The 23,188-nt window shown below is 34.3% G+C and overlaps 1 pseudogene across 1 annotated transcript in view; it reads left to right on the forward strand.

Moving 5' to 3' along the window:
• Positions 1-23,188, forward strand: part of LOC143233612 (putative polypeptide N-acetylgalactosaminyltransferase 9) — a 118,699-nt pseudogene that overhangs the window by 88,012 nt on the left and 7,499 nt on the right. The window contains exons 5-9 of the transcript XR_013018251.1: positions 6,249-6,413; positions 13,130-13,343; positions 16,793-16,910; positions 19,985-20,171; positions 21,249-21,377. The product of XR_013018251.1 is annotated as a putative polypeptide N-acetylgalactosaminyltransferase 9 (transcript). The remainder of the gene's footprint in view (positions 1-6,248; positions 6,414-13,129; positions 13,344-16,792; positions 16,911-19,984; positions 20,172-21,248; positions 21,378-23,188) is intronic.

Here is a 23,188-nt window from a genome sequence, read left to right on the forward strand (position 1 = left end):
CAGCGGGTCTCATTCCCCTAATCCCCCAACCACCGTTTTTAAATATCTGCAAGAATATGTTTACTTGAGTAGAAAGTGCTGAAAGAGATTGACTAAATTAGAGATTCGTTTCCCGTTAGAAGCCGAAGGAGAGATCTCAACATGACCCGTTATTTTAATCCAGTGCGTGTGGTTACTTCAGTAAACGATTGCTCCTAATCTCAAGATTTCGGGCCACGTGATATCCTGAACATGCTAAATAATGACTTGTATTCTGTGTACTGCTCGATCATTTAATCTATACACGTCTCTCGTGAGTTCTCTGATATCGACTGTTTCAATTTTAAGGCAGGATTTTTAGTATAACATATTAAAACACACTATTTTAGATCTCAGGGCGACACCAACGGTTTCTGTTCTGTAAACGATATTGATCGATTTGTGATCGTTTCGTCCAATCGTGTTTTTTTCATTATATCGTGAGTTTCCTGCGTGGTTTTTTTAAAGCCAGACTTAAATGTCGATTATAGATTGGTAAACGAAAAATATCGTTCTCGAAGTGCAACTTCTACTGTAACAATCGTGGATGGACGTTTTCACTCCATATCGAAATTTATCCATCCATACGTATTAATTACTTTGGCAGATTGGTTATAATTATTTATCTGTCACAAAAACGGCAATTGCCTTTTTTGGTGTGTTAACTGGCTACGGATCGGAGAACCAAAGTTCGAGCTCTTGATGAAAATTATCCGCGCACTCAGCTACTGGTTATAAAAGTAACAGCCAGTCCAACTTTTCATCCTTTTGATTGGCTGCCCTCCTGCTCAAAAACAATAAGTGGGGAACAACTATGCTAAAGCCTGTAGGCTACTGAACCTGATGTATTAGGTTATGTGCCATGTACATCTCTCAGGTTTAAAATATCAAATACAGTTTAGTTTTCTCTCAATTAAATAGCTTAATCATATAAAACCACAGTGATGTCATTATCTACATTTGATTGAGTGAGTGAATTTTGTTGTCATTGAACTAGTTTAAGAGTGTATGCTTTATCTCTTTGAAACACTATAGTAAAAATAAAATAATCGTTAGAACATTTTTTTGCTTCAGAACAAAAGGTTATATCTGGTTTAAGAGTGTGCTCTTGTCTCACTGAAACACTATAATAAACATAAAATAACTGTTACAACATTTTCCATTTTCGAACAAGAGGTTGGATGTGGTTGGTTTAAGTGTATTGTTTCATTTAAACACCACAATAAACGTAAAATCATTGTTGGAACATAATTTTCTCTTTTTGAACAACAGGTTGAATCTGATTTGTTGAAGAGTGTGCTCTTGTCTCATTCAAAAACTGCAATAAATATAAAATCATTGTTAGAACATCATTTTTTGTTTTTGAACAAGAGATTGGATGTGGTCAGTCTAAGAGTGTGGTCTTTTTCTTTCATAATAATTCGCATTTAGTCACTCGGCACAGCTTAAAGGAAATTATGTTGCAAGTTTTTTTCTATAAGCGCTGAAGCTCTGAATGATTCATTCATGATTGTCCAAATGTGTAAACCATTTCTTGAAGAATCTTTTCTTTCCTCCGGGATTGAATGGATAAGAATTCTCGTAACTTCTACTGTACGTTGTGTGACATGTTAAAGGTCTCCATTCGTTCTTCGTGGGCTTGGAAGTTTCTTGAAAACAGAGAAAGGCTAACTTGTTCTGAAAGGTTCAGATAAGTATGCTTGCGTGTCGGGGACATCTGTTATTGTTGGAAGTTCCAACTTTGTCACCACGATTTCGAGGAAAAAGGCAGGAGCAAAATGAAAGACTTGGAAATTGGTATATGTAATAGAAAGAATATTTTCAATCAGAAGAAATATTTGGAAACCTGCAGCAGTCTCCAATCACAACTCAAGACTATTCCTCATTTTTGAGATAGTCTACCAAATACTTGTTAGGTAAGTAGTAGTTATCACATATGCTCATTTCGGATACCTTCTCTTTTTATAAGAACACTAATTTCTAAGTTTCTTCCTTGGCAATTAGGATGTGAAAAATTGTTATGCACTTTTACTTAGTAAGCATTTATATTTCTGCATGTTATTTAATAATAGAGCATGCAGGGTTGGAATCTGCAGTTTTCTGTTTCGTAAGAAAAGGACCTCCAACATCGATATTTCTATTATTCTATCTATCCTCGTTACTAGTCGGGTTGTTGGCATTGTTGCCCGTTACGGCTACGTCAACACCGTTTGTGTGATCCTTGTTGACGTTATCCATGAGATCTGACGTCATCAGTCCTCGTGTGATGCTTCTTGTTGGTGGCTGGTTTGTTTGTAGAGCTGTCGAGTCCAAGATACTAGCAGTCTTTAAGATAGGTGAGAGGTTTTAAAATAGTGTACTTTACCAGGTATATTTACCTTGGACTTGTACGGAGATGGGAAAAGCGTCTACCTGTAATTATTAAAAAACAGCTAGAACTGGCAAAGTTTAGAGTGAAAATAGACCATAAAATCTGTGTTGTGAAACTTCACGAGTGGTTGGCAAACGGGAAATGGTTGTATGGTAGTTTGATATCACCGTTGTTTGAGCTGTTAACTGTAGTCACGCATACACTCATTAGTTCAATACTACGAGTAGGATGGTGGTGATAATCATTAGCACTGGAAAACAAGGGAAAGAGTATATAACAAAATGGCACTTGTATCACAAACTTGAAAAGATGGAAAGTTCTGGGAAAAAACAACTACGGTTATGAAACCCAGTGTCTGGCTTAGCCGGAGAGAAGAAAATCCAGTAAACAAATGCTAAACAAACGGGTAAAGGTGAGACCCATATCCCCAAACCCATAACGTCCAGAGTTAACCAACACACATATCGACTCAGTCACAAACGATGTTTCCAAACACACACACTCTTCTATTTTAATAATATTTACACGTGTAATTTGAAAACAAATGTTGTTCATTTTGATGGTAAGTGAGGCACAATGAAAGTTACTCGTACTTAAATATTCAGAATATTGTACGATGTATGTCAGACCTTACAAATGGTTTTCGCTCTTTACATCGTACATGTTAAAATTGACGAATCTGATATTTGTACGTTAAAAACAACAGTGATTTTTTTATGTCTGACTCTTTGTTGTTGTTTTTTACTTACTTTACTGTTTATAAACTCGTTATCTTCCATTTGTTTTAGGGTGCGTATTGTGTTTATTTTTTGAAAGCCTCAAGAAGTCCGTGTGTGGGTAACTTAGTTCTTTCTAACCAACTGTTTAACCTATCGGGCTTTACTTCCTTCTAATTAGCCGTTACGCCTACTGTGCTTTAATTCCTTCTAATCAGCTGTGTAATCTATGTGGATGTGCTTTGCTACCTCGAATCATGTTTCGTTACCACGAAACAAAAAAAGTGCTTTTTTCTTTGAGTTTATGGTTGCTTTATTAGAGTGACAGTCAGATTCCAGTATTGATCCTGATAGAGGCTGACAGTTTGTATTATTGTCTAGGTACTTTCCCTCTAGATCAGCGTTTCTCAACCCTAAATAAACTTCAAAAAATATTCCGCTGTCCGTCCAGAAAGTTATGGAAACGTGACACGTAGAAATGTTGTATGGCGGGTTCACGCGCCTGACATTAATTTATGGTTAGCATTTGGCAAGGTATTATGGAGTTTGCGTTATACTTTTTCTGTTTTGAAACAGTTAAAATATTATCTAATTCTAAGCCTTTTTTGCGGCCCACCGGTTGAGAATCACTGCTCTAGGACCCGGCATGGCCAGGTGGTTAGGGCGCAATCGACTCGCAATCTGAAGGATGCAGGTTCATATCCCCGTCACACCAAATATGCTCGCCCTTTCAGCCGTGGGGGTGTTATAATGTACGGTCAATCCTTCTATTCATTGGTATAAGAGTGGCCCAAGAGTTGGCGGTGAGTGGTTAAGACTAATTGCCTTCCTTTTAGTCTTTTACTGCTAAATTAGGGATGGCTATTGCAGATAGCCGTCGAGTAGCTTTGCGCGAGTCTCAGCAAATAAACTTAACTGGAAAAAGCTCTTTGTTTCCATTATTTCCAAAGTTACATTTGATAGGTTTATTGTGGTGACGCAAGCTCAGTTCGGTTTTGTGGTTCGTTCATCTGACCGATATTATTATATTTAAATGTTTTTATTTTTTTGTTTTTAAATTATTTTGCACACTCAAAGGTTTATATAAATTATATATCCCAAGCTTTTAATAGCACCCTTTTTAAACAAGTAGTTTAGATTTGTAGTGGTTGTTTTGTACTTTCCAGATGTACCTCGTTTAGTAACAACCAAGAAAACAACTGTTCTGTGACTAAAGTTAAACACAAATCATTCTAGTAAACATCGACGTAACAGAAATTGTCTTGGGCCGGAGATGTTTCTACGCTTGTCTCTCTCCCCTTTTGTTTTGTTTTTAGGACATTAGTGGCCCTGATTCTCTGATTGTTATCAGAGAGCAACCAGTCTGAGTGGAGAGTTTGTCGCCTTGTATGAATAAGAAACAAAAATAGATATATTGTACAAAGTTGGGGAAATTGTTATCCTTCTGTCCAAACCCGTGTGTGTTCTTAAGTCTGTTGTTACTCCAGTGTTTCACACCAGGGTTCCTTCATAACCATGGCTTAACAACCGTTTGTTTCATCAGGAAGAAGCGTACTTGAATTTAATTGAAGTGCACATGATTGACTTATGAATTTATCATCAACGTTAATTATGATAACTGCTGAAAATCTGTGTGATAAGCCCCAACCCCTCACTTTTCACGCTTAAAAATCGACTTTCGATACCCCTTGTAGGCAGGTAGCCAATTGTGTCGCTTTAAGCTTAACAACAAACTATATGACAAAACAAGTGTTAATTTCGTGAATCTCTTCTTGAGATTCGTGCTATAAGAACACAGTGGGATTATGGGTAACATCAGTTCTGTGGGTCTTCTTTTCCATAGAAGCATTTGTTTTGTTTTGCGTAAACTACCCATCGAAATAATTCTTTACCGAATATATGGCTTTTAAAATACTACAGTTTCTATTTAAAAGTTATCTGAAAGTAGGCTTTTTAAAAAAACAAAACATCTCCAGTGTCAGCTTCTTAACACAATTGGTTTGTTCGTAGCTGTGTACTTCGACTTCTTATTCTGGCGTTATAGGTATTTTTCTGACGTTCGACAAACACAGTGCCCTCTATAACTATAAAATAAAAGTACTCTCTCAGGAAACTAAATGATAGTAAAGATTTGTTTACGTAATACAGGATTATACGTCATTTGCCTGGCAATTAAACTGATGTTATTTATATTATTAGTTTATGTTCTGCTATGGCCACTTGTATCAATATATATGTATAAAAGCCGGTTACACTCGGTTCCTCTGAATTTTGTAAGTTACACGAGTCCATTTCTACTTTTTCTCGTATAATATTTCCCCTTTCAATTATCTGTTCCCACTTTAGTTGAATTTAATTATTAACATAGATATAAATAGTTCCTAAACTTTGGCATTTTTTGCCATATAAATGCCTGTCAAAAAAAGGAGCTTTAGGACCCGATCAAGCAGTACATTGTGTATGTGACACATTATCCACATCATTTTGACATCAAGCTAGCTAGGATTCAAATAGGAAAGTTGAGAAGACTTCTATGAAGAACAACTCAAACATTTGCATAAATCTATGCATGGAATTATTAACAAAAAGTTTCTTTTTAAGCAGAGTAAAAATACTGATTATTTGTAAAGAAGATGACTTTTTCTCAAAAGGATATATATACACACAGTCACATTATCATAGTATGTTTTAATCTTTTATCCAAAGGCACCAATATATAACTTGTTTACACTCTTTAGGTAAAGAAGATACCTCTCATGTTAGGTTTTGGTTTCTTGAAGCTAGAAGGCCCTTTATATTTCTTATGGCTGTTTACGGGTGGTAAAGTTGCACTTGCATATTAGAAGGTTTTGGTTTCCTGTCATTTTTAATTGGTTTTTGTACTAGTTGGTTCAGAGTTATCAGTCATCTCATTGCAAATGAAGTACCAAACAGGTGACCCATGACCCTATCACTTGATTTTTACATTGGGTATTTCCCACCTGTGACAAAACATTTTAATATCCTTGCATGTTATACCCTTCACTTCAACTTTTGTCAAGGTTCTTTATTAAATACCTGTTTGGTCAGTTCATAAAATTTGAGAATACTTTTTCCACCTGTTTTAATTTTTGAATTTATTGAAGAAAAACTCTCTTTGACAGCTCATCTTTCTCGCCAACTAAAAGACTACATCACCATGTACCCCAAGGTCAAGTTGGTTCATACACTGAGGAGAGAAGGGTTGATTAGAGGTCGGCTTCTTGGGGCCTCAGTGGCTACAGCACCTGTTCTTACTTACTTGGACTCTCACTGTGAATGTACTGAAGGTAAGTGGTTTATTAATACATTATACCCAAGGATATCAAAAGAGGTAGAACTTCTATTCCATAATACAGTTTGTGTCCATATACCAGTTTGTCCACTATTGAAAAATTTTCCAATTTCCTTACCTGTGATAATTATAAACTTTCAGGAGTTTCTCAATATGCCCCAGGGGGATTCTAAAGCTCTTTATTTCATTCAGTTTCCCATTTTCACAAATTTGAGAGCCATTTTAGTTTTCCTTCATATCACCATTTAGTGCCATGTCATTCTTGTGTAGCAAACATCTGTGAGATACCTGGTGTGGGCACTTTTGCTATTTATTGGTTAAAGTTAGATTAAAATACTGCTTTCCTAATAGAAATCACCCTCATTCACTTTCAGCTTCTGTATGAATCAAGATATAAGATGAAAACATGAACAAACTGTATTACTTCTTATTAAAATTATTGGCTTATTAAGTTCTGTGGTGGGCATTGCACAAATAGCTCATTGTGCAATTTTGCACTTAAACATTTAAAGATTATCAAATCTCTGACTTTCTTAACTTCTGAATAAAAGTTCTAAGCATTCAGAGGGATATGTTTACATTTTATTTTGTACTAAGAAAGTGTTTCGGGATATATTTATATATTCTCACAGATGTGATACTTAGATTTCTTTATGGTACAAGCTATGCGTTTCAACATACCTACAGTAAGGGGTTTAAGGTAATCACATATCAATCACCTTTGTAAGTGTATGATCAGTTGTTTATAATTAGCATAAAATACCTCTAATTGACTGTGAAGTTGAAGATTACCCTTATGATTCACAGATGCCTAAAGTAGTGATTAAATTCCATTATTATTACCAATAGTGTGGTTTCTTATGCACGCCCACACGTCCTGTTAGGTATCCACCTATTACACCTGAACATTTATACCTCTGAGTGAGGGTTTGAATGCAGTTTCAAAATGACCTTCATCAAAAATCCAAAGATGACTGAGAACACAGAATGATACCAGGTTTCTGCTTAGTAACTCTGTAAACCTACTCCTAGACCCTCCTTCATGTATAGTTAATCTTCCAGGCATGTTTTGTGGATATAGCCTACTTCATATAGATTAAGAACCCTCAACACCCCTCATTGTGGATTTCTGTACATGGTGAGGAGACCACCCAGAGAAAGTTCTGTTCTTTCAGTTTACCTCTTCTGGGATCTAAACATCCACCCATCCCAGGATCCATGGAGGTTGATAGATCTCCCTTGAATAAATACAATAAAGAAAAAGACGTGGTTGTGAACAGAAGGGTTCTCCTTCTTGCCTACAAGATATCCAATTTGCCTACACATAAATAAAAATGGCCACCTTCATACCATAAAACTTTCTAGATTTATGTTCTAATCTTGATGACATCAAAACACTGATTACTTCCTACCATCCTGTATGTCTTTCCATGCAGGAACCATTTTTAAAACCTGCTGATACAGTCACCATTTGGCAGTTTTCTCTGTGCAGAAATGACAGGTTGGGTGATGGATGAGTGCATGGAGGGGTGGCACTGTTGGTTGATCAGCATGTTCCCACCCTGTTTTTGCCACTCTACACACCCTTGGAAGCCACAGCCATCTGTGTATCCTTGGGTTGTACCATCACTGCTTGTTCTCTCTACCTGTTGCCTGGAAAGACCTATGATCAATCAGACCTTGATGCTTTTATTGAACAGTTGCTGTCTCCCCTTTTTAATCCTATGGGACTTTAATGGACATCATCCCCTCTGAGGAAGTGCTGATATTGATAGGAAGGGTCACTCTGCAGAGCATATGCTCTGTGATCACAGCCTTTCTCTTTTCAATACTTGTTCTTCTACTCATTTTCATGCAACTAGTCAGTCCTTTACTGCTATTAATCTCTTAATTTGCTCCCCTTCATTATTCTTCCATTTTTCATGGAGGGTTAACAATAATCCATGAGGCAGTGATCATTTTCCAATGATTTTGACAGAGACTGGCCATGGTCGATGCCACCCTACCAATATGCCCAGGTAGAAGCTGGATCAGGCAAACTGACCCTCTTTCACTGCTCTCGCAGAACTCGATCCTGCCATCATCTGCAAGCCATCAATAGATGACTGTGTAGCAGCAGTAACTAACTATATTATACAAGCAGCTGCTCAAAGTATTCGTAAAACCTTTATGTTTTCCATGATATCTTCGTCCATGGTGGAATCCTGCCTGCCACATGGAACGGAAGGCTCAAAAACAGGCCTAGGATGCTTTTCATAGGTATCCTACACTCTTGAACTGCATTGCTTTCCAGCAGGCCTGTGCACATGCTCAGTGGGTAAGATGTTCAAAAGGTCAGGAGGCAATATAATTCTGTCCCTTTCTTGATCTTGTTCTCTGATGGCCAGGAAGTAGCTGATACCCGGAGTATCGCCAATACTCTAGGTGAAAGCTTTTGCAGGATATGTAGCACTTTTGCTTCTTCCTCTACCTTCTTAGCCATCAAGACTCGGGCAGAGTGATCACCTCTTTCATTTTGAGTTGATTGTCTCTATAACTATAATTATCCCTTTACACTGGTGGAACTCAAACTGGCCGTTCATAGGTTTGGCAGTACATCGGTCGGACCTGATGATGTACACTATGAAATGATCCACCATCTATTTCCTGCTTCTCTTGCTATTCTTCTGATTTTTTTAAACTGGATATGGCAGGAGAATGTTTTTCCTTATGCCTGGTGCCAGGCTATTGTGCTACCTTTCTCTAAGCCTGGACAGATCCCAAGATTTCTTCAAACTACTGTCCAGTTGCTTTGACAAGTTGTCTCTGTATGAATTTAGAGAGGATAGTTAATGCTCTTCTTGTTTGGTTCACCTAATTTGACCTAAAACATCAGTCAGAGAAGCCTTTCTCAAATGACAATATCTTGTATTAATATTACTTGACCTAGAGAAGGCTTATGATACTACACTTATGAGACCTCCACTTATATGGGTTACATAGCCATTTGCCCATTTTTTATTAAAACTTTTTTAAATGGACAGGAGATTCCAAGTTCATGTGGGTTTGGCACTTTCCCGTTCTTTTCTACAGGAACTTGGAGTCCCTCAGGGCTGTGTCTTGAGTGTCACTTTTCAGTGTAAAGATTAATGCCATCACTTAACTCACTCTCACTGTTGCAAACAGGCTCTATGTTGACGACTTTCACATCTCGTGTCAGTAGTCAAACATGAGGTATATTGAGTGGAAGCTACAGGCTGCCCTCAATCGTTTACTGAAATGGACCACAGCAAATGGCTTTAACTTCTCTCTCTCTAAAACCGTTTGCATGCACTTTTACCACCAACTGGGTATTCACCCTAATCCTGAGCTCTATATTGGTGAAGTTGTGCTGCCTGTGCTCCTGAGACAAAGTTCTTGGAGCTTATCTTTGAGAAAGCTGACCTTTATACCACACATCAAGCAGCTATGGGTCAAATGTACAAGAGCACTGAACATCCTCCATGTCCTCTCTTCCACCACTTCGGGAGCAGATCGATGTTGTATGCTGAAGATATATCGTGCTATTATTTGATAGAAACTCGAATATGGATCACTGGTTTGTGGCTCTGCCAGGACCTCAGCCTTAAAGATGCTGAACCCCATTCATCATCAAGGACTTCAGCTCTGCACTGCAGCTTTCTGCACTTCTCTAGTTCAGAGCTTATACATAGTCTCATGAATCTATTTTGCACCTCTGCCATTTCAACTGTCTTTGCAATATGCTTCAAAACTTTGTTCCTTGCCAGAGCTTCCCACCTGGGGTTGTGTTTTCCTTCTTCAGTAGGCCATACTTTTTCAGATCAGACGATCTGCCATTGCTCTTTTTGGCCTTCGTATCCAGGTGCAGTTGGATGAATAGGGTCTGTCCTTGGATAACATTGCTGTACCCACTGGTCAGCCCATCTCATCATGGCTTTTGACAGTCCCCAAATGTGACCTATTGTTAAGCCATTTGAGAAAAGCAGACCCCCCCCCCAATTGAAAATACTGTCTATTATTTGCTTAACATCTTTCAAACCATCCTTCCATTCCTATTTATACAGATGGTTTTTAATCAGGTGACTGTGTGGACTCTGCCATGGTTTGTTGTGGTTTGGTGGTTACTGAACTGTACACCATTTTGCTTGCCCTGGATCATGTAAAAGCTAAGCAATACTCAAACTGCACTATTTATAGTGACTCGCTTAGTTCTCTGCTGACCCTGGAATCGCTTCATACTAGTTCTCACCCTATTCTCACTGATATTCAAAACCAACTGGCCCATTTCTCTTTAACATTTACTTCTATTCAATTTTTCTGGATACTGGGCCACGTTGGTATTCACAGAAATGACCTTGGCGACACCACAGCTAAATTTGTCTGTTCTGGCATTATCACCACTGTGCCTGTTCCATGCATGGACTATGATCCTGTATTCAAGGCTCATCTCCTTGCCAGTTAGCAGTCAACTTGGAGTGAGCAACGTGAAAACAAGCTTTTCCAAATAAAACCCTTTATTGGACTTTAGCTGTCTTGCTTCTGTAAGGATCGGAAAGCGGAAGTTGTTCTAACTACACTACACATTGGTCACAGTTTTTTAAGTCATTGTTTTCTTTTATCAGGAACTAATGCACCATTGTGTAGTCTGTGTAACACTCAGGTGACAATAAGCCACATTTTACTTTCTTGATGTCGTTGTGACTCTCAACGAAGGCACCATTTTAAACATGTCCTGTATCAAGGTTTGTCCATAGCATTAGACAGTGTTATTGGTGATGGTGACACTGTCCACCTTGGTAATGTTCTTAGTTTTTAAAGACCATTAGTCTTTTTAATGTTACTTAAGTTTTTAAATTTATGCATTAGACCTTTTTTAATGTGGTTCCCTTTCAAGAATCAAAATGGCTGTAACATCAAAAAACTCGAAACCAGGACTGTTAGTCATCCTAGCGAGTTACAATTAAAATTTTGCTTAAATCTTTTAAAACTTTTATTACCTTACTTTCTTAAAATGGCCATAACATCAAATAACTCAGAACCAGGACTGGAAAGGCCAATATCAGGTGACTCATGGTGGGTTTTGAACTTACTGTTAGTCCTCCTGGTGAGTTATGATAATTACTGTAATTTTTCTCTTACTGCTGTAGACTAGATGTAAAAATTGGTTTTAATGCTATTTATGTTTTCTTAAAACTTTGTTTTGTTTTATCCTTAATTTCCTTTTATGAATTTTACTTTACCTTTAACTTTTTACAGGATGTTTGGTGCAGATAGCCTAGTTGCTTTTTGCCATAAAATGCCAAACCAACCAACCAACTAAGAACTCTTACTGGGACACCTCTAGTTTGCCTTCTGATTCGAGTTTAATTAGTTCCAAAACTGTGGAAATAGTTTGCTTACAAAACATTCAGAATTATAGAACATGAATTTGTAAAGGATGTTAGCTGTTTTCATGCCTATATAATCATATACATCTAATATCAACATCTGTCTCAGTTAATAGTCTAAATTATAACCTAAATCTAATTTTTAATGGTATTACAAAATGTGATCTCTTTCAAATATTGAATCTTTTGAAACAGCACGAAAAGGTCAATAGATTGTTCAGGTGTAATCTGTTGGGAAAGGTTGAGGGACTGTTCAGTATCAATCTGTTCGAAAAGGTCAAGGAACTGCTCAGAAAATCTTGGAGAATTTTTCACCAGTAGTCTGTGTGAATTATTTAAACTGGTATAGAATATTTGTGTTCTCCTGAGGGATTAAAAGGTCCATTGTGACTCGAAGATACTTTAAGTTACCTGTTGAGTTCTTCCATTATCTCTCATTACTTCTGTAACTTTTCGAAATGGGGGAGGTTCATAACCAAATAAAAATATGCATGTTTAAGCTGAATACATGTATTAAATTTTGTCCTCCAAGCTTTTTAATGTGGATATAAACAGTTTAAAATATGGTTCACACAGAATTTTCACAACTTCAACATGAAGTTGGTTGCCAGATTTGGGTTCATAATCCGAAAAACCTTCTTTTAGACTTCCATCATATATGAATGACCTTCTGGATACCTTTGAGCCCCCATTGGTATTCCTCTTGACAGAAGGTCTGTGTTTTATGAAGAGGACCCCAACCCAGATCACTGCAAGTCCAATTGGCAAGTTTAGTTTTACTAACTACTAAACTGTTTGAGGAATAAACTCATGCATGATATGAACTATGAACTATTTATAAATGTTGGTCTTAGCCTATATTTTTTGTATTGAGTCATAGATAAACTAAAATAATGGTGAAATCCTCCTTTAACTGTTAAGTAAACAAAAAAAACATTTCAGTCATGTGTTAGCAAGCTTATGGCACAAAATATTTAAATCAGGAGAAATACTTAGCTTAAGTTGATAAAGAACAAAACAGTGAAAGTGACACATCAACAGAGAACACAGAAATTATTACAGAAGTAAGAAAACATTAAAAAGCCAGCTCGTTTCCACGAGCCAAGGGATCAAGTGAAACTGTTTCCATGACGAGCTAAGTACGTACATAGTTATTGATTGTTTTTTCAGGATTCTGTCCAAACTGTTTTGTAAGTACTTGCACAAAACCTTATTTGTGGTCAGTGTGCACAGTTATTGATTGCTTAGCGAAATTCTGTCAAAATCTTTGTTATTTTATAGAACTTGTGTTGTAATGCAGATTCTTTGTTTCTTCACTACACAGGTTGGTTAAAGCCCCTGTTGGATCGTATTGCAAAGAATTCAACAACAGTGGTGTGTCCTGTGATTGATGTGATTAATGACAACACATTTGAGTATCATTTCAGAGATTCTTCTAGTCTGAATGTTGGTGGATTTGACTGGAACCTTCAGTTTAACTGGTACAGGATTCCTGATAGTGAAAAGAAGCGTCGCAAGCACCCATGGGAACCTGTAAGGTACTTATGAAAATTGTTTCTTTAGGCGTATTATAGTTGGTAGACTTTAAATGTGGGAATTTGCGATGACAAGAAACCAACTTGAAGTAAAAATGTATCTTAGGATGGCTGGTATGGGTATTACACTTTGATTAAAATAAAGTATAGAACAACATTTCAACCCTCTTAGGTCATATTCAGTTGAACAACGAGAGTTTGCAACTGACTGTTGCCGGGCACATCTTACGGACAAGAGTGTAAATGGGTATGAGATTGTTGGAGGTATTGCAGTTAAATGTTACATTATTAATTAGTATAGGTGCAAAAGTGTGCCTTTATTTTAGTTTTAGCTGTTGAAAACTATGACCCATAATGTCAACCTATGAATCATTTAACTACAAACTTGGTAAATACATAGTATGGGCATTTTCTAAATATGTAACATCAGCTGGCTCCTTTTCAAAGGCTCCCTTAATTTTAAATTCTATTCTTAATCAACAAAATCATAAAATCTTAATGGTCAGTTTAGATGTTATCTCCCTCTTCACAGAAGTCTCAATCACTGAAGCCTCCAAGATAGCTTTAGAACTTTATATCCAAGACCCCAACCCATTGATACACATCCCCAGCAACCAATTAGCAACCCTTATAGAATTCATTACCACCAAAACTAACTTTATGTTCAATGACCAAAACTACCTACAAATAAATGACTTAAGTGTGGGGAATCCTATGTCACCAGTTCTAGCCAAATTTATATGACATAGATTGAATCACAAGCAATCAATTCAGCCTTACACCCACCACTATACTGGTACAGGTATGTTGATGATACAATTGCTGGATTAACATCTACCTAACGCACACTTAGTTTTTTCAATCAAACTAACTCGATACACCCCAACATTAAGTTTGCCTGTGAGCAGGCAAAAACTAACCAAATAGTATTTCTTAACCTCAAGATCATAAAAACCAATACACAATTCAAAAGAAGAATTCTACAGAAAAATCACCCATACTGGATTATACATTTCCTGGGACTCAGTGCATGAAATAAAACAAAAACTCGTATATTGAGAAACCAAATAATCACAGCCACAAAACTATGTTCACCTGATAAAATTAATGATGAAGTCAACAACATAAAACAACACTTCATCAACAAATTTCCTCAAAAAAACCATGGAAAAAATTATCCACACACACCTAGATCTACAATAAACAAACAACAATAAATCCCAAGATACAACAAACTAAAAAACCTTATACTGCTGCATACCATATGTTCCTGATATCAACGAAAAAATAACCAAAATTTGGAAAAAAAAACTTGTAACAAAATATGACATTCAGTAAACACCAAATTTATTCAAAAACTGGGTAAAAAACTAAAGTCCATACTAAGAAAACAAATATAAACAAATGGAAAATCAAAGAAGCCCTACTTATACAACAACTAAAATCAATATAAATGAACACTTTTATACCTATCCTAATTAATAACCTGACATCTAACTGCAACGCTCCCTACAATCCTGTACCAGTTTACACTTTTGTCTCTAAAACATGTTCAGCAATGGTCAGTTGCAAAGTCTCTCTTTGTTAACCTACAAATGATCTATGAAGATCGACACATTGTTCTCTGCTTTATTAGTAAAAGTTTTAATACCCATACCAGCCATCCTGAGATACATAAAATGTAGGAGTGGCCAAGGTACTCAATAGGCATGCTAAAAAAATCAATGTTGACAGAGAGTGTTAGTTTAAAAAATGATTGTCACTCTTTTTCATTTGTTTCTCCACCCATCAAACACAGAAACAAGACAAGGAAAGATTGCTAAGATACCAAGACAAAGTTATCAACTCACCAAAAGGTTCATCGTTTTTCTCTTTGTCTTAGTTGAGATAACTGTACAACTACTTCATTAACAACATCAGTTTTTGCCTAAATCCACTCCATGCATTTCTGGGCAGTGCACAATATCATTGCTTAGCAGCAATAATTATTAGTAGTTTTAAAAAATCATAATTCTAGTGTAAACAAGGTTATTTCCCCTTGAAGTTAGCTTTCTTATACATATTTGGTGTTCCTTTTAAAAAGCTTAAATACAGTGTGAAATGAGAATTATCAGCCAATAACAGATGACTGCAATATATAGATAATTGGTGTTATTAAGGAGGGAAAAAAAGTCATTAAACATGGTATTCAGTTTTATTACACATATTCATAGAATACACTAATGTAAGAGTAGCAAGTAATTAAAAGAATGCAAATACAAATATAGTGATGATACAGTTCTACATGAATCATCCCTACATGACTCATTTAAATTTTAATGTTACACTGTAAAATACAAGAGTGTAAAATGATAGCTTGGAAAGTGTTTGTAATAATCAAAATGTGCTTTGTTTTGATTCAACTTTTTAGGTCTACTTAATGCATGATAATACGTTGAGAATTATCCTTTTGGCGTAAAAAAAACAATCCTTTAATACTTCAAAAACAATGTTTTTGACAATTAAAAAATAATAATTTGTGTTGGATACTTCAATAATGTAAATTATAAGTATCTTATTAATTTTATTAATGATATTTTATGTGTATACGTAAAACAGATATATTCTAATAATTGAAGATAAACTCTTAGTTGAGAAGATAATCTTATGTATGTAAACATTTAGCAGAGAAAGTTAAATTTTTATTTTATTTTGTTAAAATACTATACTAGCATGTATTACACACAAGTGATTAACGTATGCCTAAATACTTTCTTTTCTCTGTTATCTAGTCATTTAGTCTTGATTTACATCCATTGAATAACTCGAACATTGTGAGCCATAATGAGTTTTCTAAAACCTGCATTTACAGTTGCTCGAAATATGTAGCATATATATCACAGTGGTTGTGTGTAGACTATTGTTTCCTTCTTTCAAAGTTTCTACGTTATTTTGACAGGCCTAGTGTTTACTGGTTTCTAAAAGTAAAAATGTAGCAGTGTAAGATCAAGTGAACATGCAGAATCACCACTTGGCAGGATTGTTCTAGCAAATTTAGTGTCCAAACCAGTTATCGTAAGAAAAGAAAAACGATGCTCGTGAAACAGTAACTCAACTTTAAGTCAGAGTACTAAATAAACATGAGACCTGAGACACAGTTTGAAAGATTTATATTAAAATTATTTTATAGTAAAAGAGCTACTTTAATACATTAGAGTGGATTGAACTTAACTATGAATCAGGAATATAAAAACAAAACATTATTGTTTATTTATAAATTTCTTTTTTTCTCCGAAACTACGAATGTCTATAAATAAAATATAACGTAGGCCTAATTGACTTTTTGATTCATCATATTCTCATCATTGATCTTTCAGCTTTTTGAGAAAATAAATTTGGTAAAAAAATTAAACATCATTACTATTTGTAAGTCTCCAACTGTTAACTTTAGGCATATTTTCCTTATTTTGTAGGTCTCCAACTATGGCAGGAGGGCTGTTTGCAATAAACAAGGAGTTTTTTGAGAAGCTTGGAACTTATGACAGTGGGTTTGATATATGGGGAGGAGAAAATTTAGAACTGTCATTTAAGGTGTGTCATGGTGGTTTGGTTTATGCAAACTTATTTGTCAGGTCTCTTGTCTTTTCCATGTAGTAAAGTTGTATACCAAACTTCATTTTTCTTATCTATAGAAGTTATAATACTGGTTAACAATAAATACATCTATGAAGAGAAGGAAGACAGTGTCATCTTTATTTAACAGACTGTGCAGACAGAGTATTGGTGATGGGCAGAAAATTGTTGAAACATTATCTCTCCACACTTGTAGTTTTCGACATCAGGCAGTTTTTGTCCATTTCAGTATACTTGCCAACATAAATGTTTTCAAAGAATTGTGGTAAGCGAGGAGAAATTAAAAAATAAAACAAGTATTATTGAATTTATAATCATGTGCAAGCCACTGTTGAATCTTTTACAAAAAATTCTCCAAACTCAGCTTTTGTTGATGGAATTCAATTAATAACAGAAAGTTATATTTTCTCACATTTTATTGCTTAATCATTTTATTAATGAAGTAAAATCTATTTGTTGTCTTATTTCAGTGTGACTTAGTAATTTTATATACTTGAATTTTATGTGTTTCAGAGAAATAGATTAGGCTGTATCACTGTTGTTAAAGTCTTAAGAAATATTTAAAAACTTGTCTATGTAGCTTTAGAATGTCATGATGTCAACTTTTCGGCATTTGAAGCTATTTTGTAGTTTTCTAATATTATGTAAATTGTTGGAGATTTTTCAAGGGAATTTGCTTGTAGTCAAAGACTCCTTTAACCCTAAAATTCTAATGTACATCAAGTACTTCTCAAAAAGAAAAACATCCTGTGTGAATATCGAAAAGAATGAACTGATGAGATAATTGACTGTATTCTGGCTCTATTTATTTATTTGATGTATAGTTTCATTTCTAAAAGTTTTAACAGTTAGATTATTTAAAACTTTGTTTCACAAAAATTCCTTACATTAGTCTACTGTAAACATTCCCAAAGTTTTTGTATGAAACCTAGTAAGTCTAGTTCATTAAGGTAGAACCTGAGAAGAGCAGGAATAGAAATCTACTGAGCTTTGTTACTATCACAGTGGAATGTTGTCTCAACTTCAAAATCACAGTTAAACTGTAACTGCTTATTTGAGTATGATAATGTAACATCCATGTAACTAAACTTTATAGTTCTGGGTATCAGTCTCACCTCATTACCAAATCAATAAGGAGTAGCTGTCTGAAAGTGTTAGTAAATTTATTAGTGAACTAAAACATAATTTTGGTTAGGCTTAAAATTAGGTTAGGTAATATAGATCACATACCTGGTTGAAGATTGCAAAAAGGCAACTTTAATGAACAGGAAATGAGGGTCAAAGGTTATTTCTACTAGTAGTTGTCTGTTGAGATAGGGATTTAGTACTATAGAGGGTTGAGAGCTATTGTTGTTGTTTAGTATATAATGTATAATCTATGATTACTGTATTGTTGTGTTTTTCATTAAGAATATTAGTTTAAACGTTTAAAACATCTAATTTTATTTATTTTTTTGTTGTTTTTATATTTTCATTATAAAGATTGTGTTATTACCTTAATCTATGTATTTAGGACATACACCAAGTCTCGTAAGCTGGCCAAACTTGATGTTAGAAACAACAATATTCAACTGCTGATAATTCTAATCTTTATAGATAAAATCATAAGAAAAGTATATTAAACTAGCTTTAGTTATTACGAATGTCAGGTTGAATTTTTGTTTTGCTTGAAGAATGTTGATTGATCTGGTTGAAAATGAATAATTGTAATCATATAAGTAATGTTATTCATGAATTAATTATATTCTATGTATGCCAGGTAAATTTGTATATATCATAAATTGACTTATGTCTGTCCATATAAAATGTTTTCTAACTTCTCAACCTCTGATCAACTTCTATCAACCAATCAGAAGTTCTTAGATATGCTTGAGATTATTATAAACCCATTACATTATTTATTTTTACAAGTTTGACAAGCATTTGAATTTTTCACATGCCACATATGGCAAATGATGCACATGTGTGCCGTCCTGTCATTCCTGCAACAACAGTGGAATAGACGGTACACATGGCACGAGTTCACTTATTAGTTATTATTAAATATTTTCTGAGGTTTATTTTGAAATGAGCTTTAGGATATAGACTGAGATTTATATAGTTTTTTCATAAATTAGACAGAAATATTTAAACATTGAGAACAATATTGTTTGAACTCATTAGATACCTTATCAGTATTGTACATGTTGTTTCTGACCCACAATTAGTGTTATCACAGATCACAACTGACTTGAGCAGTCAGGCTAAGCAAGGCCTAGTAGTAAGTGCATTGTTGATGCATGTGTCAAAGTTAAACAATTTTCATAATGAGCATGGTCATTGTAGGAAATAATCTCAAAAAAATAAAATAAACTGTGCATAAAACAACTAAAGCATCTTTTAAATGTTTAGTGCTTGCAGATATTTTTGGGTGTATGTATATATATTTGAAAAACTGAATAAATGTTGGACTGGCCTTGTACACACACTACAAAACGTTCTAGTTATTTACATATACATAGACAGTCCAATCATCTGATGTAATTATATCATGAGCAGTCTGTAGGACAAAGATTAAGGTACATCACTGAACACTATTTCATAGGCAGGGTATTTAAAGACACCTGCTATTTGTCTGTCAAGTTGAAAGTTGAAAAGGAATACATTTGCTGTTGAAGTAATCAACATTGTTGGCTATCAGTGAGAAAGAAAATTGGACAGTTGCTTAATGTACAACAGGTCACACTATGACTCACTTGACTAATTACTTTACCAGAGGTCTAAAGTCCATTATCTCCAACCATGTTGCATAAAATACATAGCCACACTTTCTGATAATCAAAGTTATTATCAGAGCAAAAGGTTTTCTGTAATTTGAATTGTCATTTTAAGGTATTGTTAATGTTTAAGACTGTCTGGACTGCTGTTGTTGGTAAGTACCTAGTATATGACTGGAAAATATTTAATGCATGTCACATTAAGTTATAATGACATCTGTTTCTAATAATTGTCAACTTTAATAAGAAACCTCCTCTCTTTTTACTTTACTACAGATATGGATGTGTCATGGGACATTAGAAATAATACCTTGCTCCCATGTGGGTCACATCTTCAGGAAGAGAAGCCCCTACAAATGGAGGTCAGGGGGTCAATGTATTAAAACGGAACTCGGTCCGTTTAGCGGAGGTGTGGCTGGATGACTTTGCCAAATACTATTACCAGAGAATTGGCTATGATCTGGTAGGAAGGAGATTTCTGTATTAAATCTTTATTGTAGTTAAAATTATAAAATAATTTAAGACAAACTTAAAATTGGTGTTTTAAAATCATAAGTTTAATTTCTGTATTTATTTAACCATTTTAGTTTTTCAAGTTTAACAGATGGGGGAGGGTACCTCTGTATGGTGCATTTTCAAATAATGAATTTTTAATTTGTTTACATTACTACTATTAAAGTAATGAGAACATTTACTATTCATGGTAAATACTTGTAATGCCATGTAAAAAAATTGTTCAGAAAATTGCTGTATCTTTTACCTTTATGAGAACAAAATCAATTTTCTTTAACCTTTACACTACTTATTTCCTTTTATAGTGTTTACTGCTAATGGGAGCCATATTTCAGTTGTGTAGGAAGGAGTTGCAAAGTGTGGTTGTTTGGCTAAATATGCAGACTGAACAACGAGAGGTTAAAAGTGTAACCTGCTAAAATCAGCATAATCTAGGGTGGGTCTTGGGGTATGCTCACCCAGAAAATTAATATAATTATATTACTTAGGGCTATTTGTCCTATTCTTAATGGAAAAATTGTGAAATACACAGGAGAGACGAAAGTAGTAACTAGTGGTATTAACTACAAAATGTTTTTTGTTTATTTCGAGTAGCTTGTGTGTAGACTAGAGATAACTAGTTTAGCAGTATGTTTAAAATGGTTATAAATTCCATACCCCACAGTAATTCTATGGTTATAAAAAAAAAATCTAAGGTTTGCTTTAGAGCTTCCAGTTTTTAATTCATGTGGATCATATGACAGAGCTGAAAAATATACTTATGGTACTTTGAATAAGGATCCATAATGTTATCAGATACATATTGTACATATACTATATGATAAAAACCCTATAACACTAGCATTTTTGAAAGTAGATCTTTCAAAGTGCTCTGGTTATGGGGTCTTCATCATACTGTATTAATACTTCTTGTACCTGATTTTCTGATGTCGTATGCATGTGCAGCATAATTCTTTGTTAAGTGAGCAGTTTAATAATATTGTTTTAAAGTACATGGATATTGTTTGGTCATTTTTACTGTTACTAGGGTGACTTTGGAGATGTAAGTTCAAGAAAGGAGTTGAAAAGAAAGCTGAGATGTAAAAGTTTTGGTTGGTATCTTAAAAATATTTACCCAGAACTCTTTATACCAGGAGAAGCTGTGGCTTCAGGAGAGGTAAGATGTTCATCTAGCCATGGTAGTAGTTAACATGTGTGTATGTATATAAAATATTATTCCAGTAAATATCTCAAATACTGATTAATATTTATAGAAAAGTAAAACTGACGTAAGAACATTAAATCAGTTTCTTGAATTATGAAACAAATCGTGCCTGTGTGTGTGTATAAATGTGTACATGTTTTGTTGCATGATTATAGGTTTACAGTATTAAATTTTGTGTGATTTCTTTTTTTTTTATTGTGATTACTAATATACAAATACTTATCTCATTGTTATATCAAAATAATTTTTACAAGATAATAAGATTAAAAATTATTAATTATGTTCTAATATTCAAGACTTAGAAGTTGTAGGTAGGGGATGTGTAAAAAGTTTCATTGTTTTTCATGAACACCATTTAACTGCCGAATGTATTTGGAGAAATGTTAAGTGATACAGAATGTCAAATACCACTATTTTATAAGCCCACCCCTTACTACAGTTTTATTGAAAGTCCCATGGGCATTTCACTAATTATCCTTTTTATTGTTGTAATAGTTAAATGGAAAAACTTGTGATTTTACTTTAATATATGATTTCTTAATTGTAATGATATAATAATCGAAACTGATAACCTTGAAAAAGTCTTGTATTGTAATCTGATTCATACTTTACTAGTTATCTCATAATGTCACAATCTAATTATCATTCTTATAAAAGTTTCTTGACATCATGATATTATAATAATTATATCAAATTATCTTTAGTCTCTTTATATGGTATTACATTGTCTGAATTTTAGATTTTGAGAACTATAACTATCTCAATATTAAGTTTTAACAGCTTTGTGTGTGTGTGTGTGTGTGTGTGTGTGTGTGTGAAGTGTCTGTCATTAACAAAATTGTCACACTTGAAGAAAAGCATATGAAGAAAATGTTTGAGGATTTACAGTCCAAAGATGTTGCTGAAGGTGTAAATAATCTTTCCAGATTAAAGAGTAAAAATAGAGAGAGAGAAAATGGGACCAATCTGGTGAACAATGTATCAAATTTCCAGACTAAACATGAAGAAAATAAAACTACTTTTTAGGTTTTGTATTTAGCTTTTTTAGTGTGAGATTAAGAATAGTTAGAATTAATTAAACAGGATTATCTAACTGTATAATGGTAAATAGACAGTCTGTCAACTGAGAAAAACAATATTAGGTTTGTACATTACATGAAGCTACAATGTGTTTGAAAGATTAAGGGTTGTTTTTTTTTGTTTGTGTTGAAGCATATAAATATTTAGTATAAAAAATAAATCAAATTCAAATAATTGTTACTCTTCCATCTGGTTAGAGCCGCGAATTGTATGCTATATTACTTGTGCACAGCTACATCGTTTGTTCGAAATAGATTTAGTCCATAATGATCCAACACTTTTACCACCTTGTACAGTCACTACTTATTATTTTTCTCATATATATTACTTCCATGCAGTTTTATTTTGTAAAGGTTTTGTCACCTGCATTTTATCTCTTAGATATACGAGACTCTTTAGTGTAGGCATTATAATTTAATTTATTTTGTGAGTTAATATTGAATGATTGTTTAGTTTTTGAAGTAGAAGTATTGAATATACGTTAATAGTGTTGTAACATTTCATTGCATAATTCTGTATGAGTCGTATGTTGTGTTTGTAATTAAGTTGTTTTATACAGTTTACTGATATTGTTGACATCAGGTTATTTGAATCTTTGGGTTTCTTTTCACTACCTGGAATCGTTATTGTTACCTTACAGTGGAGCTCGTATAGTTTAGAGAAAATTTGAAACCTCAGTTTAT

This window comes from Tachypleus tridentatus, chromosome 12 (assembly GCF_004210375.1).
Source record: "Tachypleus tridentatus isolate NWPU-2018 chromosome 12, ASM421037v1, whole genome shotgun sequence".
In the NCBI taxonomy this organism is placed as follows: domain Eukaryota; kingdom Metazoa; phylum Arthropoda; class Merostomata; order Xiphosura; family Limulidae; genus Tachypleus; species Tachypleus tridentatus.